The sequence below is a fragment of the Ochotona princeps genome, chromosome 19 (assembly GCF_030435755.1).
Source record: "Ochotona princeps isolate mOchPri1 chromosome 19, mOchPri1.hap1, whole genome shotgun sequence".
Classification (NCBI taxonomy): domain Eukaryota; kingdom Metazoa; phylum Chordata; class Mammalia; order Lagomorpha; family Ochotonidae; genus Ochotona; species Ochotona princeps.
The window spans coordinates 13582500-13610327 of record NC_080850.1 but is presented as its reverse complement, the minus strand read 5'-3'; the positions used below and the strand labels follow the sequence as shown (position 1 = coordinate 13610327).

At 36.7% G+C, this 27828-nt stretch overlaps 1 long non-coding RNA gene across 1 annotated transcript in view; it reads right to left on the bottom strand.

The window, feature by feature from the left end:
- Positions 1 to 21174, bottom strand: part of LOC131482626 (uncharacterized) — a 324972-nt gene extending 303798 nt beyond the window's left edge. Inside the window, exon 1 of the long non-coding RNA XR_009247172.1 lies at positions 21077 to 21174. This is a non-coding gene — a long non-coding RNA (uncharacterized LOC131482626). The remainder of the gene's footprint in view (positions 1 to 21076) is intronic.
- Positions 21175 to 27828: the final 6654 nt, after the last annotated feature.

Genomic DNA, 27828 nt, shown 5'->3' with positions numbered 1-27828 from the left:
TGGAGCAGCCGGGATATGAACCAGCGCCCACATGGGATCCCAGTACACGTAAAGCGAGGGCTTTAGCCACGAGGCTACTGCGCAAGGCCCACAATATTAGGTTTTCTAAACTATGAGCAGAATTGTCTTTTCATCTGCATATGCAGTCTGCAGTTCCTTTCATTCAATGTATGTTTAAGCCCCATTAACTTTATTCCTAACTGTGTTATTTATTTTGACGATTCTGAAAAATGAGAGCTTTTTTATTTAACTTTCATTTTGGATGATTTATTGTTAATGTATAAAACAAAAGTAATTATTATATTTTCTAACTAGAACTTCTAAAATCATGTCAATGGAAGTAATGATGTTATGGAAGTATACAACTTAATCTACATCCCAGGTTCTTGCCTTCAGAGAGATAAGAATTCAAAACAGAGTTTCACATGGCCTAGCGGCTAAAGTCCACCTTGAAAGCCCCGGGATCCCATATGGGCGCCGGTTCTAATCCCAGCAGCTCCACTTCCCATCCAGCTCCCTGCTTGTGGCCTGGGAAAGCAGTCGAGGACGGCCCAATGCATTGGGACCCTGCACCCGCGTGGGAGACCTGGAGGAGGTTCCAGGTTCCCGGCTTCGGATCGGCGCGCATCGGCCCGTTGCGGCTCACTTGGGGAGTGAATCATCGGACAGAAGATCTTCCTCTCTGTCTCTTCTCCTCTGTGTATATCTGGCTGTAATAAAATGAACAAATCTTTAAAAAAAAGAGAGAGAATGTGAAAATGCCTGCACACATCTACCTAGCACAAGTGAGTTACCAAAAAAGCAAAAGAAGTGAAGAAGCCCAGAAAAAGACCCAAAAGCATGGTTGCGAAATCAAGAGTGAAAGGAGAACTGCCCCAGCCTCAGTATAAGTCTCTTTATTAAAGATAGAGTATGCAGCACAGAGAGGAGGCCTGCCACTAAGTTCTTGCCTTGCACACACTGGATCCCATATGGGAACCGATTCTAATTCACGTGGCCCCTCTTCCCATCCAGCTCCCTGCTGGTGGCCTGGGAAAGCAGTCGAGGACGGTCCAAAGCCTTGGGACCCTGCACCCTGTGGGAGACCCGGAGAGAAGTTCCTGGCTCCTGGCTCCAGACTGGCTCAGCTCTGGGCGTTGTGGCCACTTGGGGAGTAAATCAGCTGGCAGGAGATCTTCCCCTCGTCTCTCCTCTCTGTATATCTGACTTTGTAATAAAAATAAATAAGTCTTTTTTTAAAAAAAAGAAGTAGAATGTTTACCCATAGGAAAATATAAATGGAGTGGCATTCAGTGTGCATAATGCTTCCTGGAATTTCACGGTACTTCCCCTGAGAGTTATTTCCCACATGGCCATCCTGGTATCTCCTTCCCAATATGGATTAGACACAGCATCATGGAAATGTGGCCATACTGGATTGTCAAGTAAGGGTGTGGGATTACAACTCAGTTCTACCCAGAAAAGGTGATAAAAAACATTACAATTTTTAATGTTTCTATCTAGCCTTCCTGCTTCTGTCTTATAAGAGTGGACATCTTTGATCTCCTAGATTTGATAATCTGGAGTAATTTCCTAATTTTCAGATCTGGCTAATAGTCTTAATTATGTGTGCAAAGTGTTATGTGCTGCACAATGTAAGACATTCTCAGGTTCTAGGGAAAATGGCTTGTGCATTTTTGAGGAATCATTATCATGGCCAGCACTATTCCAAATATAAAACATAGACAATAATTAAAATGACTTAGGCTACAGATATTTTTGGCCACATCTTAACACAGGGACAAAACTTGTGATATCTACCTCAGGAGATATTATTATGCTACATTTTTAAAAATACAATGTCCTTACATCAACTGACATGAAGAACACTAACTCATCAAGAAGGCAGCAGATGTTCAACTTTATATTTCTGTTCCTATATACACTTGCCAGTATTATGTATAGCTAAGTTATGTTAGCATGAGATTTGTTCTTATTTGAAAAATTAATAGTTATTACGTGTCCTCTCTTTTGCAAAACGAGTAGAGTCATTACTATTGAGTACACTGACTTGAAGGCAGTTAAACAAGTTGTTTTCTTGAAGGGCTTGAGTTATATGATGCATTATGTATTCTTATTGGGTTAAAAGACAGAATTAATATTAGCCCACAGAATAATCTGTCACTTGGTGATTCTCATTAATTCTATGGGAAAAAAATGAATCATGGAACCACATTAACCTGAATTAAAACTCTTCGTTGGCATTTTATTTTATATTTTTAACCTAAATTTCAACACAATTTTAAATGATTACAATTTGAAAAGGAAAATTAACAGTGGCAGTGGGTAATGTTGCCAAAGGATTACAATGCCTCTTCACCAATATTTCCTCATCACACCTATTTGTTTTTAAAGACCTGCATTAGTGGGATGCAAGAATGTAGAATGAGTAAACACACAGGTCTAGCTTTCAGTGCTTAAGAAGCCACTGTCCAACCTGTAATCCCAGACAAAAAACTCTCAGATTCAGTTTGCTTCTCTGTAACATGAGTGACAGACATGTTTTTCACTGGTTGTTGTGAGGGAAAAGCAAGATAGGTAGTAAAAAGTACTTTAAAAATTTATTTAGTACACTCAGCAAGTATTTGCAGAATTCTATTTTTAGTTCATATCTGCTGGATTACAGAGTCTACCACTCCATATACTAGCTTCCTTCAGACAATTTTCTTCTCATTATTAGCTTCTTTGGTTTTCTCTTAATTCCTAGTATTATTCATTATTATCGTCAATTCATTAGGTTGAAACATCTCCAGAAATGTAATTAAAATGCTCAATTATTGCACTGAAGATTGATTTAGGAGATGGGTATGTGTCACAGCAGTTAACTGACTGCTTGGGATGCCCATATTCCTCCCATATCTAAATGCCTGGTTCAAGTTCTAGATGTTCCACTTCCATTTCAGCTTCCTGACAAAGTGCAATCTGGTTGACGGCACGTGATAGCCTAAATAGTTGGCATCCTGCCACCCATGCAGGATTCCTGGATTGAGATCCAGTTTCCCGATAACACCCTGACCCAGTCTTGGCTGCTGTGGCAATTGGAGGGTAAAGCAATGTATGGAAGGCTTCTTTCAATCTCTTTCTGTGCCTCTTTCTCCTCCCTCTGCCTTTCAAATAAAACAAAACAAGTTTTAAAAAGACTGAGTTAGCTCAGTTCAGTCATTACTGTATTTATGAAGATAACCAACTAAAAGCCCAAACAGAATTCAAAAATACTTAAGATAAAATGTGAAATAAAAAATACAAAATTTCAACTATAACTGTATGTGAGTATGAATTTGGAGAAGGCTTAAAAGATAACAATTAATTTTGATAGAAACTATGGGTAGATTATTTTTCATTTTATGTGCTAACATGTTATGTTTTCTTCGAAAATTTACATTACCCAAAGTCCTGAAGAGTTGACCACAGGTTTTTAACAACTGCCTTAATACATCTCCGGAAAGAGTCATTATTTACAAATAGAACATTGAAACTTTGCAGTGACATTAGACATCATGAGATCACGCAGTTCTCTTATGAGGCACAAAAGTGCCCTAGATGGAGACACCTTCAAAATAATTGCAAGGCATGGTTGCTGTAAGTAAAGGCATACATGCAGGGATACAGACTCTGGTGTTGCTTCCAGTTGCCCAATTTTACTCTTCTTTAAAATATTATTTCCTTACAAGAAATGTTTCTATTGCTCAATAAACAAATAAAATCAAAATGTCCCGAAATTGAAGAAAGCTATAATTACTAAATATTCTATTATGGCTTCTGCATTGTTCAACTCTGTAACAGTGGGACTGGACAGGTAATCATTTCTCATCCATGAAATAAGAGCCAAAACGATGAGAGTCACTTTCTGGACGAGACAATAAGAGGTTTATTCACAGTGCTCCACTCTATTTTTTGCAATGTGAAGCACACGTGGAAGAGTAAGATTATCACGATTCAACTCTACCAAATGCAAGATTTTATCTGCTAGTTCCTGAGTGACTGGCTACAGAGCACAGAGTTTCTGTCTATCCAGACAAGACATGTGAAGGGGGTGAAGAGAAACTTAATTTCATGTAACTCCTGGGTTGAAGGAGTTTTAGTTGTTGTTGTTAATGATGATGATGATGTTGTTATGCCTGGATATTCTGATCTGCCTTTGCTAATGGACCTCACCATCTCAAAGGTGAAAACACAGGGTACAGACAATGGTGTGAGCAGAGGACAAGGTTATTGAGATCTACCTGAACTGAAATTCAGGCATCTCCATTGCTCTCACTGTATCAATCTAGCTAATTTTAAGTCAGCATTACAGAAAATAAGCCATAGCATTGGGGACAGGATTAACGATCAATCACTCAATCCAAATTTCTCTAAATTCAGAATGGTAGAACACCATCTGGATGTCTCTGAAAACCATAACAGAGATCTCACCATTTTCAGACTATTCTACTGTCTGCTGCTGCTGCCAACAATCTTTTGCTACAGAGGAAGAGATGCTCTTTGGATGCCAGATGCCTTGACAGTTATCATTACAAGGAATTTAGTTCCTAAAGACATGGCATTTTAAATGGTGTGGCAAAAAGAGTGAAGATCCATTAAACATGTTTGCACCCCTTGCTGTGATAAACACCAGAATTGCACTGTAATTATAATGAAAACTGATGTGAAACACCAATGAGCAAACATCAACCTGGTCACATACATATACACTCACCATAAAGTCACTAACATAAATAGATGCTCACAAAAGGTGATAAGTTTCATAAACAAAATATCACATAACACCATGAGAACACAGCAGAGGTGACCTGATCTAGTCTGAGAATGCTATGGATGGAAGAGGAAAGCAACAATGCTAACAAGCCCATCTGTAGTTTGCTCAGCTTGATAGATAACAGCATCATTTGCTGTAAAGAGGATACTGGAAAAAAGGCCTGGCTTGCGGAAATGAAAAGTGGGGATGAAGAAATCATGGGCCTATTGTGTAACATCTGGAGCTAGAGGTCTCAATGTAACATCCACACACACAATTATACACAAGAATGATAAGAGACTGTGAAAACTTCAATATCTCTACAGAAAATTTCTTGCAAAATGATCTGGGCAATGACAGCATTGTCACACAGTTGGGAGTACAGTCCTTTATCCTCACTTCATTTTTTGTCACTGGTAGCACCGAGACCTGCAGGAAGCCATGCAGAAGGGACAGACAGCACAAGGGTATAAGTATGGCTCCCCGGCTTGCAAGGCTGTGAAGAGTTTCTGATTGCGTGCCAAGGCCCAGTAGAATGTCTCACTATTCAGCTCATTGCTGCCTCACCCCATTGTGTGAACACTAAATCACCTCTTTAACATTTCATGGAATTCTCCTGAGAATGTTGTTGTTTTTATGCAAATGTGAAATGATTCCTGCAATTGATATAATACCTGAAACTGACTTCATTAATCATATTATGGGAAAAGGTTCTTTAGTAACTAGGGAGACCCCAGTGCTTATCAATCTGTGTCATAAAACAAGTTAAAAAAAAAAAAAGACACACAGCTAAAAACATACAGTAGTACAACTGAGCCCACATTGTTCCCAAACATCTTACTAGGTGCCCACCTTTAACCTTGAATTTACCCTGAAATGTGTAACATTCTCCTTAGCGGCTTGGCCGTATGTTAAAAATAGCTGGCAATCATGGAGGTACACGTTTATTTACCGTGCAGCCTTTATCTACTGACACATTTTGGCTTCCCACCACATAAAGCAGAAAATATATGGGACATCTTCTATAGGGAGACAAATGTTGTGAACCCCTAAAGGAAAATGGTTTGAAACATCTCCTTATATTGGCACTTATATTTAGAGAAAAATAGTTTAGAAAGATAAAAAGACGTTTCTTGTAAAGGCCTTAAATTCATAGAACGGCTGAGCTGCCCTGATCCTTCTCATTGCCCTTTAACAAAAGAACAAAAATCAATTGAATCATAACTAGGTGAAGGTGATGGTAATTAGTGTATGATTGGTTATAATATTTAACAGTCTATGAAATGTGCCTTTATAAATTTCTTTAATTTGTAAGTTTTCTCTGGTTTTGTATTTAGATATTTACTAATACTAGTTTAAGTTTAGTGAAAATTGATTTTGGATATAAGTAAACCACCTGTCACTCTGTAACCACATGCGCAGCCAAATGTGGAGTTTCTGGCTTTTGGCAACTGCAGGTTTGAAAGAGTAATGGCTTGCTGAGCATGCTTTCTTTAAAGCAAAATGATGATGTTTTTTAGAACTGTTTTTGTAAACATTCTTTAACCATGAAGTAAAAGTGAAACAACTGCATGTTGTGCAAAAGCTTGTGATGATTTCTATATAAATATAGCAGGCAGCTTTTTTTAGTTGTCCATTAAGAGCATCATGCTATAATGGTCCACGTCTCTTCTTTCCCACCAATTCATGCACCTTCCTGAGCTCCGACTTGGCTGGAGCTGGTCTCTGGGAGAGACCCACAACTGAAATTTAGAGGCTGTCACTCAATTTCTCCCCTTCAACATTTGCCATTGATACTGATGATCTGAAGGTGATCTTTACTAGAGTTGTTATGTCTGTGCAACTCTTAAAGAGTAGCTTAAATTAGGAAATGAAATAAATAGTTGATTTTTTACATTTAAGGATGGGTTTCTTTCCATCCCTCAGGCTAGCTGTGTTCCAGTAATAAGTCTAATGTTTCCTTCTGAATTTTAGAATCCACGCAGAGTATAATAGCATCATATATCTTCTGCCAGAACAACCCTTCCTGTTGAGAAAAAACAAAACAAACAAACAAAAAAACCACTAGAAACACATCTCAGCTAGCATCATTTGCTAGTCAATTAAGGACTCTTTCATTTTAAAGAAAAAGTCTCTAGAAAATTCCAATTAAAATGATCAAGCAGACCAATCATCTGTCTTGTGTAGTCAACATCCTCCAAGGGTACCAGTTCCAGTTTCAGCAACGCCACTTCTGATCAGCTTTCTGCCTATGGCCTGGGAAGGCAGCAGAGGACAGCTCAGGTCCTCAGTCCCCTGCACCCACAAAGGAGACTTGAAAGAGGCTTCTGGCTCCTGGCTTCAGATTAGCTCAGCTGCAGCCATTGTGGCCATTTGCAGAGTAAACCAGCAGATGAAGCACTTCTCTCTGTCTCTCCTTCCCTCTCTGTAAATTTCACCTTTCAAATAAAAATAAATAAATCTTTAAAAAATAATCAGACAACCACAGACTCCTGCAATCTGGACCAATAAGGTTGTAAAAACTGTAAATTTTTAATGTACCAACAATCTGAATTTTGGAAGCCAACTATGAGAGAGGTATAAGGGCTTAATTAAGTGCTGTAATGCAGGGTCTGAGTAACATGATCCTTAAAAGCAGACTAATTCTCAAATTAGCATTTTTGTGATAATGAAGCATGAAATGTGGCTACTAACTTAATCTGGATCTAGCAAGACAAAAAACACTCACATATAACAAGTTACTTGGAGAGCATTTATTACAGATAGATAGTACTGGACAGGAGACGACTGGAATGCCTTGTGAACTGGTTACACAAGGATCAGCAAAGCTGCCCAGGTTGAATGGTCTCTGGATCGCACACTCCTCTCTTACACCACAGCTGAGACCTCACAAAAGCAGGACAAACTGTTTTATATTGTGGGCTAAGCTCTGACAACATCCTGTTTTCAGGGGTCTACTGGAACAGAGCACAGACTATACTGGCCAAATCAAGTATCACATTCTTCAGTATGTTCTACAATTATTCTTGAAAATTAAATGCCCATGAAATTGAGAGAACTGGGTTATTCCAAGGCCTTTCGCAGGATAGTTATACAGTAATAACTCTAATTAAATAAAGCCTTATATTTGTATGGCATTGTAAGATTCATGCATTTATAATTCACAAATTTGTTTCTATCTAATAGTATAGAATTTAATAATTACCGTTCAATAAGTAAATATTTTGTACCAGATATTTTCCTAAGGGTTTGCTGAATGTCACTTAATTTAATCTTCCCAGACACATACCAGGTATCTACTACTAACAACTTCATTTTCTTTCAGATGAAAACATTGCAATACATACAGTTGCTTGTTCAAGGTCACACACCTTATAAACCATGGAAACAGGTTAAATTAGAGCAGCCAGCATTCAAAAACCACCCTCATATCCATTAAGTTACAATGCAAAGAATGTAATATTGGAATGTAATTAAGTGGCAGGTGTAGCTCTCTACTGCACACCTCTTATCTTAGGGTATATAATAATGTTTGAACAGTTCCATAAAACTACTCATCATTTTCCTTTGCTTGGTTGGGGGAGGGGGTTATAGAAATACACGTTGCAGACAGAGAGAGAAGAAACAGGGCAAAGGTTTGCAGGAGGTTGGCAGGGATGGTTAGAAGTCTTACTAATAAAGGACAAGATGATGGCTTTGAGGTACAACTAATAGTGTACAAAACTTAAAACCTAGGTGTTTCAGCTTTGCCACTAACAGATACAACAGCATTAAAGATCATACAACCAAGCCCTATGTTGTTTCCCCATCTACAATGAGCAATTTAATCTAGATCCAGACTAAGTCAAATTAGACCAACAATCTCTAAACACTGCCCCAGTTTGAATTTAACAGAATTACTGTATTAAAACACAGAAGCACTTTCTTTAGTCCCTAAAGACAAAAGCAACATCCTTTTATTTTTGCAGTAAGATTTCCAAATTAAATGTTTCATTAAGCTTAATGAATGCATGTTATTTTACTTAATTCAATAAAATTAAATAGATATTACAGCAATCTACACAGGATAAGTTGGTACCTCTGGGTCAGTTTGTGACGAATGATTAACTATAACATTTTTGGACCAGCTTGATGGTGAAGCTCCATGTCCTGACCTAAAGGAAGTAATTTCCACACAGTCTTTCAGGTACAATATCTCAGTCAAGTTTTTTTTTTTAAAGATTTATTTTATTTCCATTACAAAGTCAGATATACTGAGAGGAGGAGAGATAGAGAGGAAGTGGAGCTGCCGGGATTAGAACCAGCGGCCATATGGGATTAAGGCGGGGACCTTAGCCACTAGGCCACGCTGCCGAGCCCTCAAGTTTTAATTAAGTTAATAAACTGTAGCAAACAAGTGGTTTTTTGATGATCAACCATTTTTGCAAAATGTCTTAAAATTAATCACTTTCAGAAGAAACAACTTGCTATGGATAATCAGTCACAGTGGGTAGGACAGATTTACCATTAACAGTCAGGGAGACTTGGAATTGGCTCTTTTGGAGAGACACATGACTAGGTGGTAGCTAACAGTTCCACGGTTAAACCTCCTGGATTTCTGACTTGTCTGTATGGGAAAGTATTCATAACTAATGATTAGTATCCTCTGGATATCTGCTTCCCTGGAAAAAAATACCTAAGCCACTTAACAAGGAAATCTAATTATTATGATTTACATTTCTTATGTAAACATTTTCACAAATAATTATGTCAGTGCAAAAATAAAAAATTTAACCACTGGTTCCACAAGTTCATTAGCTAACAGAAAGCTAATGAGAACCAAAACACCACCACATGAACTGCTCACTGAGGCAACAACAGCATTTTAGCTGAAACAAAACCAAAAAACCACATTTTTTTAAAAAGTCACTTCTTCCTAAATGAACTGCATATCCTAACCCAAAGGGCAAGAGTAAGGTTAGTAACACAATAACTGCAACATCTGAAAGAGGAGTTATTGCCCTTGTATGAAGTTGCCCTCAGACAGAATCAGCTCTTTCTACTACTTGAAAGGTCTTTGTACTTAAAAACACGTGAAAATGAAATCACAGCAGAATAAAACACTAGAAAGGGAAGCAGACAGGCATGCAAACTGTCAAAACCACATGCTTACAGAGAAGAGGAGTTGAAGAAAGTAAAGAGAAATGTTAAAATTCTTAAATATGTACAGTGGTAACAAAGATGATTCTCAAAAATTGGTCTGAGAATTTTTGTAAACTTACTATATTCCGAGATTATTTAAAAGACTTGGAAAATACAGCAATCCAGCTTCTGTATTGTACCAAGACTGGTAATTAATATTCCCTGATTTTCCCCTAAATCATTTCTTTATTATATCATATCATATCCTATTTTAGAAAAATTCATGAAGTCGACATGGCTATGCTATTTCACTGGTGCCCTAATTTGCTGCAAGCTCCAGCAGGGAAGAAAAGGAGACTTTGTGTGACTCCTCACCATCTTCCCCACAGAGGCTGGCTGAGAGCTTGTCACTCAGAAGTGCTCCATGCATATGAAAATTATTGGTTGGCTTTTGATCTACTTCCCCAGTTAGGCTGAAGAGCACTGGGGAGAGACTATTCCACCCCATCAAAGGAGCAGACTGTGCTGTTTAATTCAGCAGACCATAAAGTTCTCTGCAAAAACCAAACAGTAACAGAGAAACTAACAAATGAGGTGTGGGCAATAGGCATGACAAAATTATAATTGATGATGCATTTCCAGCCAGAATTCATTGAATTCACAGAATTCACAGAAGGTAACCTAGTACACACACACCAACACATCACTGCTCACATACTGTGTGAACCCAGCACGGTAGACAAGCAGCTCAAGTCCTCACATTGCATGCACCAGCATCCCACATGGGTGCCAGCCTAATCCTGGCAGCCCCACTTCCCATCCAGCTCCCTGCTTATGGCCTGAGAAAGTAACAGAGGATGGCTCAAAGCCTTGGCACCTTGGAACTATGTGGGAGACCTGGAAGAAGCTCCAGGCTCCTGGCTTCGGATCAGCTCAGTTCTGGCCATTCTGACCACTTCGGGAGTGAATCAGTGGACGGAAGATCTTCCTCTCTGTCTCGCCTCCTCTCTGCATACCTACCCTTCCAATAAAAATAAACAGATCTTCAAAAAAAAAAAGATACGGTTGTAAAATGATACCTTCAAAACAACTTGAACAGATAACAAGTTTAGGAGAGCTGACCAGAAATAGATCAGAACTCATCTAATTCTAGAGCCTCTGACTGTTTAGAATGCTTTAAAATAGGAAATAAAAACCATCAGAAGTAGAGATTTGAATGACAGTAGAGAAACCTTGAAGATCCACTTAACTGACTGAAAGTTACTAATGCCTTAAAGGCAAAATGTATATAAAGTTAAACGGAGTTCATATTTGATTACTAGAATGATCGCTTCATTTTGGAATCCAGTTTCTCACTTATTCTAGTTCTTAGTCTTTCTTTTGGTATTTCCTACGAAATTTTTGTTTTTATCAAAAATAACAAATACCTCAACAATACAAAACATTTAAAGACACTTAGAAATTTGGTCAGGCAAGAGTCCTGCAAACACGAGGACATTCAGTTCATGCCCTTGATTCATCCCGTTTGATTTTTATTTTCGTTCTCAGAACATCATGCTGATATCATTGCTGATTAAATGTGGATTTGACTGAGAATAAAGTTGTAGAACTGTATATCAACCAAATTCCTTTGCAGAAATGAAGTTGAAGAAAGTATACTGTCCTCTTACAAGCAATTCTCTCAGCAGTTTGCAATCCCCTAATTTCTAAACTGTAAGAAAACCTTAAAACACTAATTATTTGCCATTACATATTAAAATGGACTGTTTTTATATTCCAGGTTTTATGATAAACACTTTACATTCATTTTCCCCAAAATAGCATGATTAGACAATTATCATTTTCATTTTCAAGTGAGAAATCTGGGACTCACAGAAATTAAACAATTTACCACAGATTTCATAACTATAATTGCAGGGGCTGATATTTTAATAGCAATTATTCTATAATTTTGTGATTACCACACAAGGTAGTTAAGTTGTAAATAATGAAAGCCTGAGCAGTCACAGAATAAAAGAGGGAAAAACAAAGAATGGTACACAGAAAATGGCAAAAAATAATTAGTATAGAACTTGCGACCCAATGTCTGCTTTATAGGACGTTACAATTTCTGCATTTCCTTTGACACATAGAAACAGAAACACTGTGGAACAGTGCCTGTTAATAACAGCAGTGCATACTTTGCCCAGGAGACCTGATGGAAGCCAGGGAAATACCAAGTATAAATAAATACATAAAATATTCCTTTTTCTCACCACTGAGTGAAAAAAGCAGCAGCGGCATATGAGAGTGGGAGCATGTGTGCCGTATTTTCATCCTCACTCCAAATGAGAGTTGGGAAGATTTATTCATATTCCACTGCTTGACTTTAAAAATAGTTCTTGGAAGTTCCTCTGATGTAACTATACTATTGCCTGTTAGGTTCTGAAAGAGTTTCAAATTGGAATTCTTTGACAGAGAAAAATTTATACAAAAAAAGCATAATGTGACACAGACAAGTCTGGATGACTGGATGTGGAAACAACCTACACTATCACTTACTATTAAAAAGTGAAGAGATTTGGGCCCGGCGGCGTGGCCTAGCAGCTAAAGTCCTCGCCTTGAACGCCCCGGGATCCCATATGGGTGCCGGTTCTAATCCCAGCAGCTCCACTTCCCATCCAGCTCCCTGCTTGTGGCCTGGGAAAGCAGTCGAGGACGGCCCAAAGCCCTGGGACACTGCACCCGTGTGGGAGACCTGGAGGAGGTTCCAGGTTCCCGGCTTCGGATCGGCGCGCATCAGCCCGTTGCGGCTCACTTGGGGAGTGAATCATCGGACGGAAGATCTTCCTCTCTGTCTCTCCTCCTCTCTGTACATCTGACTTTGTAATAAAAAATAAATAAATATTTTTTTAAAAAAAGTGAAGAGATTCTTGACAACTAGAAATAAATATACATCCTCGGCATCTTAAAATAATGCAAGATGAGTAATTAGATGATTTCTTGGGTAATAAGCAAGTTTTCTAAAGTATTTATTTGTTTATTTTAAAGGTAGAGTTACATACACAGGAAGAGATAGAGCGAGGGAGGGAGAGCTATCTTCCACCATCTGGTTCATTCCCAGATGACTGCATGACTAGAGATAAGCTAATCCAAAGCCACGAGCCAAGAGTTGGTTCCAGGTTTCCCACATGGGCACCAGAGCCCAAGAACTCCGGATGTTCTCTGAGATATTCCCTGGTACAGTAGCAGAAAGTTAGAACAGAAGTAGAGCAGCTGGGATTTGAACCTGAATTCATAAGGGATGCTGGAACCATAGGCAGTGGTTTTACCCATTATGCCACAACTACAGCCTACATAATAAGTTTATTTATTTAATTTCAAAATTCTATAAAAATGAAGTAATGAAAACAGTTATTCTTCACAGTTTTATTACACTATAACTGGTATCAACTATGCCTAAGTAAGTTTATTTAGAATTCACAAAAAAATATTCATTTTGAATGGAACCAGTAGAGGAAATAGCTACTATCTGAAGTTCCCGTATAGCCTGGTAAATCGCTCTGGTGAAGGTGTCCTCTAATGCTGAAAACACGCACCAGCAATAGTAACAAACTTAACAGACTTAACTGCAGTTCCAATTTACCTGCTAAAGAAACATGTGCCACAGAGCAACCACTTTGCTGTGTGTTTCTAAGTCTTTTGAAACTTAGAAAAAGGTTAAAGATTTCCAGATTCATATTAAATACTGAACTTCAAAAGGAGATGTATTGTTAGTCATTTCTTACGGCCAAACAGTATACCAAAAAATATCACTGGGAAGAAACAAAAGAAGCAAATGAGGTGGCTAGTAAATTTTATTTCTTATTTTCTTCAATACTGGTAATTAAAGAAAGGTTATAATACCTTGTGCTTTTAAATCTTATTTCTCAAGTACATGACCATGTGGGCATGATATAGTCTGGCTAAAGGTTTATAAACTCTAATGTTTACAAGATCATATAATTAATGTTAAGAACTACAGTGAATCCGGCATTTTTGTAATTGATGGAATATATCATTTTCATCATTTCTTCCCCATACTAACAATGTACTGTGCTGTTAGACAAATATTTCATAATGTCTCAAGTATAACTGTTAGGGATAGAATGGAAAACATTTGAACTCATGTATACACTAATGTTGCAGTAGATTCTTGGGAACTCTTGTTAAACAGACTGCAGTCAAGATTGATTAGCAAGGTCTGTATAAGTAATAGAGACTAATCAAATTATAAATATTTAGAAGTACTGGTTCTGAAACCTAAAATTCCATAATTATCTAAATCGTGAATTGAACATCCACAAGTCATGATCATTTTTCTACCCATGTATTTTGAAGAACACTCTAGATAAAAATATATATATATTATCAGAACATATCAAGTTTCCTTTTATTTATCTTTACGGAGGGGAGGCTACCATTATTTCTAAAAGTATAAGACATACTATCAAAACTGTCATTCCCTGAAATTATACTTCAAATTCCTGTAAATTCATACCTAAAATATACAAAATACTGGACTAAAATTGGCCAGTTAACCACATATTCACATATTAGTTCCATTCATAGGCATTTTCCTTAAAAATAAAACATTTAGTTAACTTTATTCATGGTTAGTTGAATGTGAAGAAGATGAACGGTATTCATAAAAATCCTTATCAGGTCTTACACACACACAGGTACGCGAGGTATAGGAACTATTATCACAATAACTGCAGAACAAGAACAACAAGGCGCCTGGAAATACCAGCATTTTTTAATGTAAGGGCCCAGTGTGATAGTGTAGTGGTTAAAGTCCTCGCGTTCCATGCACCAGGATCCCATATCAGCGCCGATTCTAATCACGGCAGCCCCTCTTCCTATCCACCTCCCTGCCTGTGGCCTGGGAAAGCAGTCAAGGATGGCCCAAAGCCTTGGGACCCTGCACCAACATGGGAAGAGCTCCTGGCTCCTGGCTTTGGATTGGCTCAGCTCCACCCATTTCGGCTGCTTGGGAAGTAAACCATCGGACAGATCTTCCTCTCTGTCCCTCCTACTCTCTGTATATCCAGCTTTCCAATAAAAATAAATAAATCTTTAAAAAAAATTTTAAATGTAAGTATAATCCCACAATACTTAAGAAAAAGTTCTACTGCCAAAATTTGCAGCAACTTAACAATAATATTCAAGTAATGAAGAGGTTTTTTTTTTTTTAAAAAGTGCTCTAAAGAAACATTTTTGCATATGAAGTTGGTAACTTTGGAAAAAAGTCTCAAAATATTAGTAATGGAAACATTTTCTTTACAAATAAACTTAATTGTACATCAAGTGGAGTTTTTCAAGGTTCTGATTTTTAAAACATACCTATATAAAAATGTTCAAAACTTCCAATTTGTTACTAATCACAGGTATTCCAAATTCAGGAGAAAGGTCTGATATATTCACTGGACACATTTTTTTGCAAGTTACACTATTAATTAATTAACAGCTTAGAAATATATGCAATTTTAGCATATTCAGATTCTTGGGGGGAAAATCTAAGATTAAACACTATTAATTAACCATCACAAAATGTTTACAAATTTAGCAAATTATGATTTCTATATTTCTGAATTAGTAAGTAATAAGTTATCTTGCAGTTGTCCTACCCTTCAAGCTCACAGTTAATAATAAATTTAAATGAAAAGCAACAAGTCTTGTGTTTACTTTTCCCTCAGGACGCAGAAATCAGAGTGTCTCTAATTACAACCTAGTGATAGGAAATCCCACAATCTCTAAGGAAATGCTCTAGTTGACCTCTGTCAGAAGACTGTCTATATTGGTCGCACAACTTGGACAGAACTTCTGGGCTATACAGAGCTGCAGACCCAAAGGACAAAGAGTGCATTTAGTTTTCATGCTTGCTAAAGAAAATCAGTATAGCCATTATGAAAAAAGCGTGCTTTCTTTATCATTCTGAACAATTCTCTATTGAAAACTGAAGCTTTCACCTTAAAGATTTTTCATCAAAATTGCATGATTGCTAAGATTCCTAAAATTTTTCAAAATCCCCAAATCTCTCTTAATGATATTAATTGATATTAGGAAATTTTTTGTATTTAATGCATTAAAATGAGTGCAAAATGATTAAAGCATTGATTGCACAGAAACATGAAAACTATTACTGCAAGAATAAAGGATTAGTTTAGGCATTTATAGAAATTATATTCCTTAACTGTGAAGACCAAGTAATCACTACACGGACTTAATCAATAAATCAATATACTTACCTTAACACACTTTAACTGAAGTCCATTCAATATCTTAGAAGGTTCCAACTTTAAACAAACTTAGATATGATAACAACAGAGCTTTGAATGGGGCTTTTTCTTCATTTCATTCTCATTCTCTCTCACGTTCTCTCCTCTAGCTCTGCAGCTCTACATCCCTGTTATCTGCTCCTAATATCTCTAACGTTTTATTTTTTTCTATATCAGTTCTCTCTACAGAATGCCATAACAATTCAGTCTATTGTGTCTGTTATACTTCCACTTGAATAACTATCTCAGTTTTCTTACATGTAATTCTCCCAAATGTCAATTTTCCACAACTTAAAACCACATTTCCACCAATTTTCTCCTACAGGGTGTGAAAGTGACAAAATTTCTACAGGACATCTCAGATGTCTCATTCACCTTATTCTCTCCATACAATACTGTAGCGACACCTATCAGTTCTGTTTAAAATAAAAGTCCAACTTTCTTACTTCTCTCCTTCTCCATTGGATCCAATCTTGCCTATGAAATCACAATGGTCTCCAAAATAGATTATGACTTTTGTCTCCCTTCTGGAATCCATTTTATCTTTTCTTTTTCTTTTTCTTATGCTTTTTTTTTTTGAAGATTTACTTATTTTTATTGGCAGGGCAAATAGGCCGAGAGGAGGAGAGACAGAAAGAAACATCTTCCGTCAGTGGATTCACTCCCAAAGTGGCCACAATGGCCAGAGCTGAGCTGATCTGAGGCCAGGAGCCAGGATCTTCTGGGTCTCCCACATGGTACAGGGTCCCAAGACTTTGGGTTGTCCTCAAGTGCTTTCCCAGGGCACAAGCACGGAGCTGGATGGGAAGCAGGGCTGCTGGAACACAAACCTGTGCCCATATGGGAGCTCTGCGCAAACAAGGCAAGGAATTTAGCCACTAGGCTATGGCAGCCATCCCCAGACTCCATTTTCCAAAAAGAAGCCAGCATAACTTTTAAAATAGTAAATCAATTCATGAACCCTGAAAAAAATCCTGATTTCAGACATCAAAGAACCAAGTCCAAACTGCTTAACAAGACCTTTCATTCTGTAATCTCATTCTTGTTTATAGGCTTTATCACAACAACAAATATAACATGCTTGTTCATGAATATGTACTGAAAATTTTAATTTAACTAACAGAGCACTCATTAATACTTATTTCAAACAACCATGTTTAATGATATCCTTAAGAATTAAGAGCCCTTATCTTGTCATTAATTCCGTAAAGGCATGTATATCAGTCTTATTCATAAGTTGTAATACCAGCTCAACTATTACTTGTTTATATTTTCACCTCCCAAAAACTTACTGTAATTCAGCATCACTGATTCTAATGGCCATTGCTAAAAAAGTGAATCTTTAAAACAAAAATTAAAATGAGAGCATTGTTAATATCATCGTCATTGACATTAGCGTATTAAAGACATTCTCCACACACTCCAGGCTTTAGTGATGTAATTTAGTGACCTGAAAAATTAATATAATCTGATTACGATTTATAACACCAGTACTCAAATAACAAAGAAAATCTTTTTATTCTACACTAAAGGGACAGTGAATTAATTTCCTTGCACACAGTTCAAATTAATGGAAGCATGATATTAAATAGATATAAAAACATTCAAGTATATTGTTAAATGAAACAAATTAGAGAGTAACTATTTTTCAAGCATGTATAAAAGCACTTTATACTGTATGTATAATCTTTGTATGTTTCTTAATATTTAATTTCCAGAATAGTTTAAAATTTACCAAAAACATTTATAAGGTAAACTTTCAAAAGTTTCCACATACCTTATACCACAAGAAGTGGGTAGTTTTACAAAAAAAAAAAAAAAACTGCTCACCAGTTAATATGAGCTACCTCAGTGTGGATGGCAAACAAATACATAATTTTTTTCTTTTTTTACAGATTTATTTGTTTTTATTGGAAAATCAGATATACAGAGAGGAGGAGAGACAGAGAGAAATATCTTCTGTCCAATGATTCACTCCCCAAGTGACCACATTGGCCAGTGCTGTGTCAATCCCAAGCCAGGAGCCAGGAACTTCTTCCGGGTCTCCCATGCGGGTGCAGATCCCAAGGCTTTGGGCCATCCTCAACTGCTTTCCCAGGCCACAAGCAGGGAGCTGGATGGGAAGTGGAGCTGCCGGGATTAGAACCGGCATCCACATGGGATCCCGGTGCGTTCAAGGTGAGAACTTCAGCCGCTAGGCCACGGTGCCGAGCCCTCATTTTTTCTTTTTGTGTATCTATATATATATATATGTGTGTGTGTGTGTGTGTCTAATTTTCTTTAAATGTAAAATAAATTTCATTTAAAAACAATTTTTAAAATCCCAGAAAGACTTCCTCTGAAAGTAAAATTGTGTGCATAAAATCTATTTTATCAAATTAGTAGTTAGTTCAAGGAATTTCCAGCTATTGGGAAGACTCAGGTATGCTCCTAGGTCTAGAAGCTAAACATATTTATCTTCATTTTACAGGGTGAAAAAGTTAAGGTAAGAAAGGATAGTAACATTCGAAAGTTACACAGTTACTGTGAAGAAGCTAATTTAAACTCAACTTTTACTTGAATATTATCCATTTTGATGACACAATATCATTTTGATATACTCACATCCTACTTTGATATAGTTAAAAAGCATTTACAGCAGTAAAAATATTATAAAAGGGCTAAACATTATAGATTAAATTATTCCCTTAGCATTATATCTTGAGATAAGACACAAACACTGATGAATAAAACTTAGTAATAATGTCATGACACATTAGGTCACTTACATCTTTTAATTGATCTATGTTGACTCCCATGTGTTTTATTTACCTGGTGCTCAAAGAAACCATTGGCTGGATAAATAAAAAGCTTTGCTTGCCTAATATAACTGTACCATTATCTCATACTATGAAAGCATATTTCCTTACAAAATGCATACAGGCATATGTTTCAATTAATCAATGGCAGAACATAAAATGAGACATTTTTTCCTACTTTTGTTTATTCATAACACTCCACGCACACCATCATACATGTTGTCTTTCGCCATCGAGCAAGCAGCACAAGTATGAGCTAGCAGGTGGAGTATGGAAAGAAAGGTCGTTATCTAAGGACCTCAAACATGATCTTTCTAATCTATGAGTTAAGTTAGCTGGCACTTTAGCTGTTTCCTATCTCAAACTCCCACAAGCTACATGAAACTGAATAAAGTCAACTGCCCTAGAATTCAAGAATACGTAGAATATTGGCCCCCAAAACAGTCTTACCTGCCAGCAACAGATTCCCATGTTCCCCAGAGGGTCTTGAATTCTCCTTGAGAGAATTGTAATTCTTACATGCACACAGTAAGACTGATGTCAGAGTGCTCTGACTGGTCAGGCTACTTTCTGAATATTATACACACGATTTTATAACAGAACTTATTTGTTCTACACACCTCAAAAATTTAAGAAAATTATTGTGGTATTAAAACAGTATGTTTTACCTTCAAAAACTGTATAAATATAGTAAAATATTTTAATTTTTAAATACATAAGGTTATTTTAAGAGATTTTGGAGTCCTAGGAAAGAGGCGTCACCCATACTACATTAAATAAACTACCTGAAGCAGAAGGAAAAATACAATGAACTGTCATAAATTTAAAAAAAGGGAATGATTCTTGCCTCTTACTTCTTTTATATCAATAAACTCAGATATACCCCTGGTCAAACACTCCTGTCTCTACATGTGCTCAATAGGAACCATGATAGTATTTACACAGTTTCGATTTGGTAATACTTGAACTTAATCCCCCAATGTTTGAAACATCAAATAAGAATTGTAAAATACATAACTTAAGCATATACATTTTGAAGGTAAAGTCCCGATCAATTTATTCATTTAAATAATTATGAAACATCTATCATGTTTAGAGCAATGCACCAAGCAGTTAATTTTCAAAATGGGCAACCATTCAGTAACTGGTGTATGCTGTTTTTCAAAACATCAATTAAGAAACAATATGAAGGATTTGAAAAACCAAGAAAACAAAATCTGAGGAATATTTCTTTACAGAAGATTGCAATATGTTATTCAATATCTATTAAATACATTAATGGGCATTTGATTAATTATACTACTAAATGTTTTTAAATTTTGACATCGTAAATGAATTTTGACAAACAAAAAAGGTCATTAACTTCATTAAAATCCCTCAAACACAACATGAAATGTGTTCTCAGAGGGTTATTAATTTGGAAATAATATTTCTGTTAGTCATCATTGAGCAAGGCATAAATATTACTGAATCATCACCAAGAGAGAGATGCCTAGCTGCTATTGAAATAAAAAGGAATATTATGGGTTGACTTTTATTCTTAAAGACAAATTTTACCTAATTTCAATTTTGTTTAATAATAAAAACAGACTAAAATAATTCTTTTTTAATTTTAGAAGTTACATTTCCATAAATGAGATACTTATCAAGATATCAATAACGATCAGGGATCATTCATGATGGACTACCTTGATTTTTGCCCACTTCGATTATTTAGAACTTTTTATTCTTTTGTAGCCCATCCTTATTATTTTGACATTTTACTTTTTATGTAAAGATGTAATTTGCCTCAAGTTAAAAAAAAAACACTAAAAACTTAATTCTGAAATTTTAAACTTGAAAGCAGCAAGTGATACAGTTTTTTGGTTTTTGTTTGTTTTGTTTTGTTTTTTTATGATGGATTTCCTAAGGCTCAGTGTATAGACAGTTTTAAATTTGAATGCAGCAAGTTAAAATTTGTAAATTGTCTTAAACATAATGCTGAAATAAAGCATCAAGTGTGCACACTTTCCTACACCTCTTCAAGTTATGACCCTCATGAAACGCAGTTAATCTTATTCATTTGCATAGATTTGTCTACTTACTCCCATGTCCTTGCTTTTCCACTCTCCTCACCAAGCATCCTGAAGACATCACACATATTATCCTTGTAAAGTCATTTCTTCTTTTTGACCCAGGTTTTCTCCTCTGCCAAAATGAAAGCATCATTACAGCTACTCTTCAAATATCAGTAATTGAGATATTATTAAACTCTAGTATTCTAGGAAGATGTCACAACATTTCCTGCATAATCTTCATTAGTTTGATATAAAAGCTCTCTCCTAAAAATAAGCTTAGTTTATTATTATTTCATTAACCAAACAAAAGTCAATTATTTTAAGTTCTCTCTCTTGCTACGCCTGAAATTTCCTGCAGCACATTCCTTTTAGTGGCACTGCATGGCTTAATCTTACTTCATATGATTTTCATGAAAATGAATGCAGGATTTGCATGTGGCCCAGGCTCTGCTGTTCACAATGCAGAGACATGTAGAAGAGCAGTAGACAGGATCAATTGGGGACACTTAGCGGAAGAGTTCCACTAGTGTTTGCCTACAAATAGTAAACTTGGCACTCCAAAGATAAGTTTTGGTTTCAGAAATAGAACCTTACACGAAACAAAAAGATTAAGCTCAAAGATCAGAAAGAATTGTTGCCATTTGCTAGTTACATTTTTTTCATGTAAAACAGAGACTACCTGACTATAATAAAAAAATAAAGCAAAATGCTAATACCATTTTTCTTGGACTCTTGGACTAAACTTCTTGGATTAAAATATAAGCCAATTACATAATACGAATTTACTCCATATATGACAAAAAATTTGCAATAATATTTATGTTCATCTTTGCTGGGTTTGTGGGTCCTGCAATCAAAATAATTCTGGTGTAGAAGAATAAATAATTGTTCTAGTTATTTGTGATTTTACATATATGTATATATCAGCTTTTTAAAAATTTACTAATAAGGATGATATATTTTATGCATTCCAAGATACAGTTCCAAGAACACAACCACACATCCCTCATTCCTCTGACTCTCCGCAACTTATATACATGTTACTCCAAATAATATTTAAATTTCGATTTGGCGGGCCCGGCGGCGTGGCCTAGCTACTAAAGTCCTCGCCTTGAACGCACTGGGATCCCATGTGGGTGCCGGTTCTAATCCCAGCTGCTCCACTTCCCATCCAGCTCCCTGCTTGTGGCCTGGGAAAGCAGTCGAGGACAGCCCAAAGCTTTGGGACTCTGCACCCACATAGGAGACCTGGAAGAAGTTCCTGGCTCCTGGCTTGGGATTGACACAGCACCGGCCAATGTGGTCACTTGGGCAGTGAATCATTGGACGGAAGATATTCCTCTCTGTCTCTCCTCCTCTCTGTATATCTGACTTCGTAATACAAACAAATAACTCTTTAAAAAAATATATTTCTATTTGGCAACTTTAAGTTGGCATATCACAGAAATATGTTTGAAGAAGCTCAATATATTGAGAAAAGTTGGAGAAACAAACATGAGCAGTATTGACACTTGCCTGGGCCGTGAAATGTACAGAACAGTCACGATGGTATCCAGAGTCCAACCTTGGAACATTATTTCAGAGAAATAAAGAAATAGAATCCTTGGACCCATTAAAAATATCAGACTTCCATAAAATTATTTTTATGATGAGTTAGGAACAGAAAGTTCTCACCATATAGTGCACTTTAGCTATTAAGATTCAGTTTCAACTTGATGTTACTTAACATAACATTTAAGTATAACAAATATTTTGCATGCTTAACAGTTGCATCCATACTATGAAGCATTTGTAGTTATCTTCATGTGACATTTACTCTTGTATCTGATAAGACTTTTTTCCAAATAAATTAATTATTAGTCAAAAGTAACAAAGTCCTCTAAACTCCTTGAAGTGAACTAGAAATGCTTTCCATTCTCTAAGCTCAGACACACACACCACACAATCTCTATAATATGTAATCTAGTTGTGTCTCCCACATCTACACTATTACAAGTTTCTTCAAGGAGTAATAGGACACCTACTTGAAAAGGATTAGGGAGCTTCTGGGGAAAATACAGGTTCTCCTACAACATCATGTTTCTCTATCCTTCACTTTGTTTACAGGACTCACATGTACATGCAGTCATTTACATTTGGTTTAGGGTGAGTTACACCAACATGAAACCACTGTAAGCTGAGACTACCATAAGTTTTAAAAGCATCCAAAATGCCTAAAGTGTTCTATGTCATTACTTGCTGATGTGACCATATGGCTGACAGAAAGCTGAAGTTCCATTGTCATGCCCAGCACCACGAGGCAGTATGACAGCACATCACAAGCCCAGCAAAGAAAAAACAAAATCAAATGTAGAAGTGCAGTGTCTACTGAACGCATGCCATTTCTGCAACATCACAAAGTTATAAAAACATTCCATATAAAGCCACTAGAAATGACATCTGCTTATATTTGTGCTCCCTTATTAATAATTCGGCTCTTCCATCATTAGATAATAGACTGCAGAATGAATTCATATTTTCTTCATTCATGACTGTGTTTCTTTCTCTTGACAGATGCTTGTGACATGCTAGCCAGGTTACAGTTTCAATAAGGGCCACCCATATAATGCTCAGTTGTGATGATTTACTAGAAGGACTAAATATGTTAGTGAAGCTGTTATAGTCACGGTTATGGCTATTACAGGAGAAAGCTACACATTAATATAAGCAAATAAAAAAGGTTTCAATGGGTGTTTTTGTACCTTTTCACCATCTTCTATCTCTCCTGTCTCAGTAGAGTTGTAAAACATCCCTCAATTTTCCCAGCAATAATTCATGACAATACAAATGTCCTGAGCCCTCTAGTTCATAATTTTTATTTAGATTCCATCACAACATTAGCTACTCAATCTCTAGTAGCCCCTTCCAAGTGGCCAGAACTACAGCCCTTAGGAATGTGTAGCTTCAAGATTAAGATGAGCATTGTCTATACCTTCTCCTCCTTCAGCTGTTAGCATGCACTTTTTTATGTTCTGAGTTGTCAAAATCAGATTCTGAGAAAATATTTAGTGGGCCCTCATTACATTTGTACAACAGAGAAATTTACAATCTGGAAAATAATTATTTCCTGTATTTAAGTAGCTCAGAATAGATTAGGAGGAAAAAGGCAAAAATTAACCTCAAATTCAAACTGAGAATATAGTGAAAGTCACAAAATGAGATAAAATCACTCAGAAGTGTGGAACACAATTAATGAGAAATTTTTTTAAAGGAATATTTTACTTACACCTTCATCATGTATAGCCTCTCTAACAAAAGAAACAAGTAGGTAGGCTCATTATGCAAACTTTAAAAATGCTTCAAAGATATAGACAGGAAATGAGATGTATAGTGTGATTTTAGCTATCATGGTGAAGAGCAAACTCCTCTTCCTTTTATGTGTACTTAGAACAGAATGAAAGTTCCCTTTTCTGTTATGGGACAATAGATGCATCTCATCACTGAAAGTAATCTAAACTTTGGTTTTAGAGAGCTGGCAGGCAGGGAAATAAATTTTATTGAAAATCCAAAACCATAGACTATCCAATATAATGGACATGTTTTATAGTTTCAAAGTATTCAAGGAGGCTAAAGTAAAAAATTACATGGACTTCATGTCATGAGAACAAAATAACTTACTGAAAATTCTCAAAATGAAAAAGAGTAGTGGCTGGGAGGTTCAAATTGTCCAGTTAAGTCTTTGTGGAGCTGGTTATACTATGCTATTAAATACACCCTAAACAAAACAGACATGAGACAAGACTTCAGTTTCTTGTGCTCAAAATGGAAAGTCCTTTTAAATGACACTGTGGAAGGTCAAATTCTTTATGCTCTGTTTGTGGGAGAGGTTTCTCACAGAGACAGTAGTTCAGCAACACTGAAGCAAAGTAAAAATTCAGCCCCCTTCTTACTTCCAACAGGATGAGAATTCCTTTCTCTCTCCCTGGCTTCCTTGTATTGCATCCTCTTAAAATCTAACCCCTGGCTCAATATTTCTAAAAACACTCCAAAGGAGTAGATTGCTGGGGATATTGGCTTTTCATGTAGAAGTGCCTGGGTTTGAGTCTGGGAGCCACACTGACTTCAGTTTCCTATTAATATACATCCTGGGAGTCAACAGGTACTTGAGTTCCTGTCAACCATGTGAGAGAAGTCCCTGACTCTTGGCTTTGGCCTGACAGAAATTTGACTACTGGGGACATTTTGGGAGTGAAACAGCAGATGCAAAATCTCTCTCTCTCTCTCTCTCTCTCTCTCTCTCCCCCCCCCCCCCCTCTTTCCCTCTCCCTCTCCATCTCCCTCTCTCACTCTCTGTAACTGCCTTTCAAAAATTAACCTTCAAAAATTTTACACCAAAACAGGGCCCGGCGGCGTGGTCTAGCTACTAAAGTCTTCGCCTTGAACGCCCCGGGATCCCATATGGGCACTGGTTCTAATCCCGGCAGCCCGGCAGCTCCACTTCCCATCCAGCTCCCTGCTTGTGGCCTGGGAAAGCAGTCGAGGACGGCCCAATGCATTAGGACCCTGCACCCGCGTGGGAGACCTGGAAGAGGTTCCAGGTTCCCGGCTTCGGACCGGCGCGCATCGGCCCGTTGTGGCTCACTTGGGGAGTGAATCATCGGATGGAAGATCTTCCTCTCTGTCTCTCCTCCTCTGTGTATATCTGGCTGTAATAAAAATGAATAAATCTTTAAAAAAAAATTTTACACCAAAACAAACCAGATTTTTCTTAACTTTCCACCAACTTTTTGAAATACCATTGTACAACAGTGCTGGTACATGAAAAACAGCCATAGGGAGACACAAGTGGAAAAAGGAAAGGATACCTCGGTGATACAGAGAGTGTGAGAACAAGATACATATAAAATGAGTCCAGGAAGAAAGGCAGGTGGTGACACTATAAACACAAGCATGAAGGATCCCACATAAGGGCAGAGCCAGCCTCCAGTGCCCCGAATGATAAGATGCCACCATAGAGTCCAGCACCGTGTCTTAGTGAGCTCAGCCACCACAGGAGACAGAAGCATTCTATATGGATGCCGATTCTAGTCCTAGCCGCTCCAGTTTTGATCCTGCTTTCTATTAATGTGCCTGGAAAGATAGCAAAAGATGGATCAAGTACTTCGGCCCCTACCCACGTGGGAAACCAGGATTAAATTCCTGGTTCCTGACTTCAGCTTGGCCCAGCCAAAGCCATAGAGGCCATCTCTAAGTCTGTCTTTCAAATAAATCTGGAAATATTTTCTTAAAAAAAAAAAAGATTCCAGTAGATTTTCTTGAAGTAACAAAATTTAATTGGCTTTACCGCCAATTAAATAAACAATAAAACAATAAATAAAACAATAAATTTCAAGTGCTCAAAGGAGAAGCAAGGATCTCATTCCAGCTGGAAACATGAAATCACCCAAGGTTTGCTATTAGAACAATGAAAAAGCATCAACAATTTCCCAGTAATGGAGAATTTATTTTTATTATTTTTAAACTCACAATGGATGTGATAGGATGACTCTACTCAGACAACATAAGAAAAAAATGACTTTACATGGGCAATCTGAAAAAGTAATTTACATTAATTGTTCTGTTATTTTCTTTAAGACTAAATTGGAACATGAGGGGAAAATGCTACTACAGCAAGAAGGAAGGAGACATCACAGTGTGCCATTAGCGCTTAATAGGAGCATAATGCTATTTATTTGAGAATTAAAAAGTCTTCCAAATGAGCTAACATCAAGTGTAGCACATCTCTATTTGCATCATTTTAGATAAATCTAAGTGGCATGGAAATGTTAACTTTCAGCCCTAGCAAGACTACAAATTTCTTTTTGAAATAATACAACAAGATTACCAAGAACAGAGTTTGGGATAAGATGGCATCTTCTAGCTGTATGACCTTGGGCAAAAAACAAAAACAAAAACAAAAAAAACCTCTCTGTGCTATGTATTTGGAAAAATCAGTTAAGGACAGATTGGGCACTGTGTTTACGGTATAATGAAAGTTACTAGAGTATGACAGGGAAACGAGAAAATACAATCCCTGATTTCCTAAAGGCCACAATTTCGAGGACAGTTTCAAAGGGAGTGAACAAACAATGCCAGTTTGACAAAACATATGCTGTGATTACATCGTAGGTTGTCATAAAGGCTACATTATTCCTCCCACATACATGGTAATACATATTAAACATATCAACCATCTGTATTATCAGAAAAAATGCAGGCCTCAGAATTTGCTTTTATAAAACAAATTTACAAAGGTAAAGTTTATGGAAGACTAGAAATAAAAAATAATTTCAGGGCTATCCAAATTGCAAAATTTTAGAGGAAATTTCTAACTGTAATTGCAATTTCTAAGCATAAGCACAGTGGAACTGACACTGTGCAGTAATACCCTACTACGGTAGATTTCATTTCTTTTATCTAAGAAAGTGTTTTTGGTGGGGTTTTTTTTTTGCCATTCAAACACAGATTCAAAGCCTATTTTAATGGTAAGTGAATAAATGAGAAAAAAAAACAAGAAGCAAACTAATAAGATTTTTTGGGAATCAAGACATTAAAATCAAGTAGGGAGCAACTTCCTTTCAGTACAGAGAATTTGGAACTAATAACTTTCTTTAAATACTAAAGAAATTCACGGAAACGGGTGTCTGTTTAACAAAACAGTAGCAATTAAAAAAGAATTCCTTTCCTGAATGCTAATAATCTGAGGAAGATAATGTTAAGTAAGATAAGATGGGCAAATATAAAAAGAAACACTTTACAAA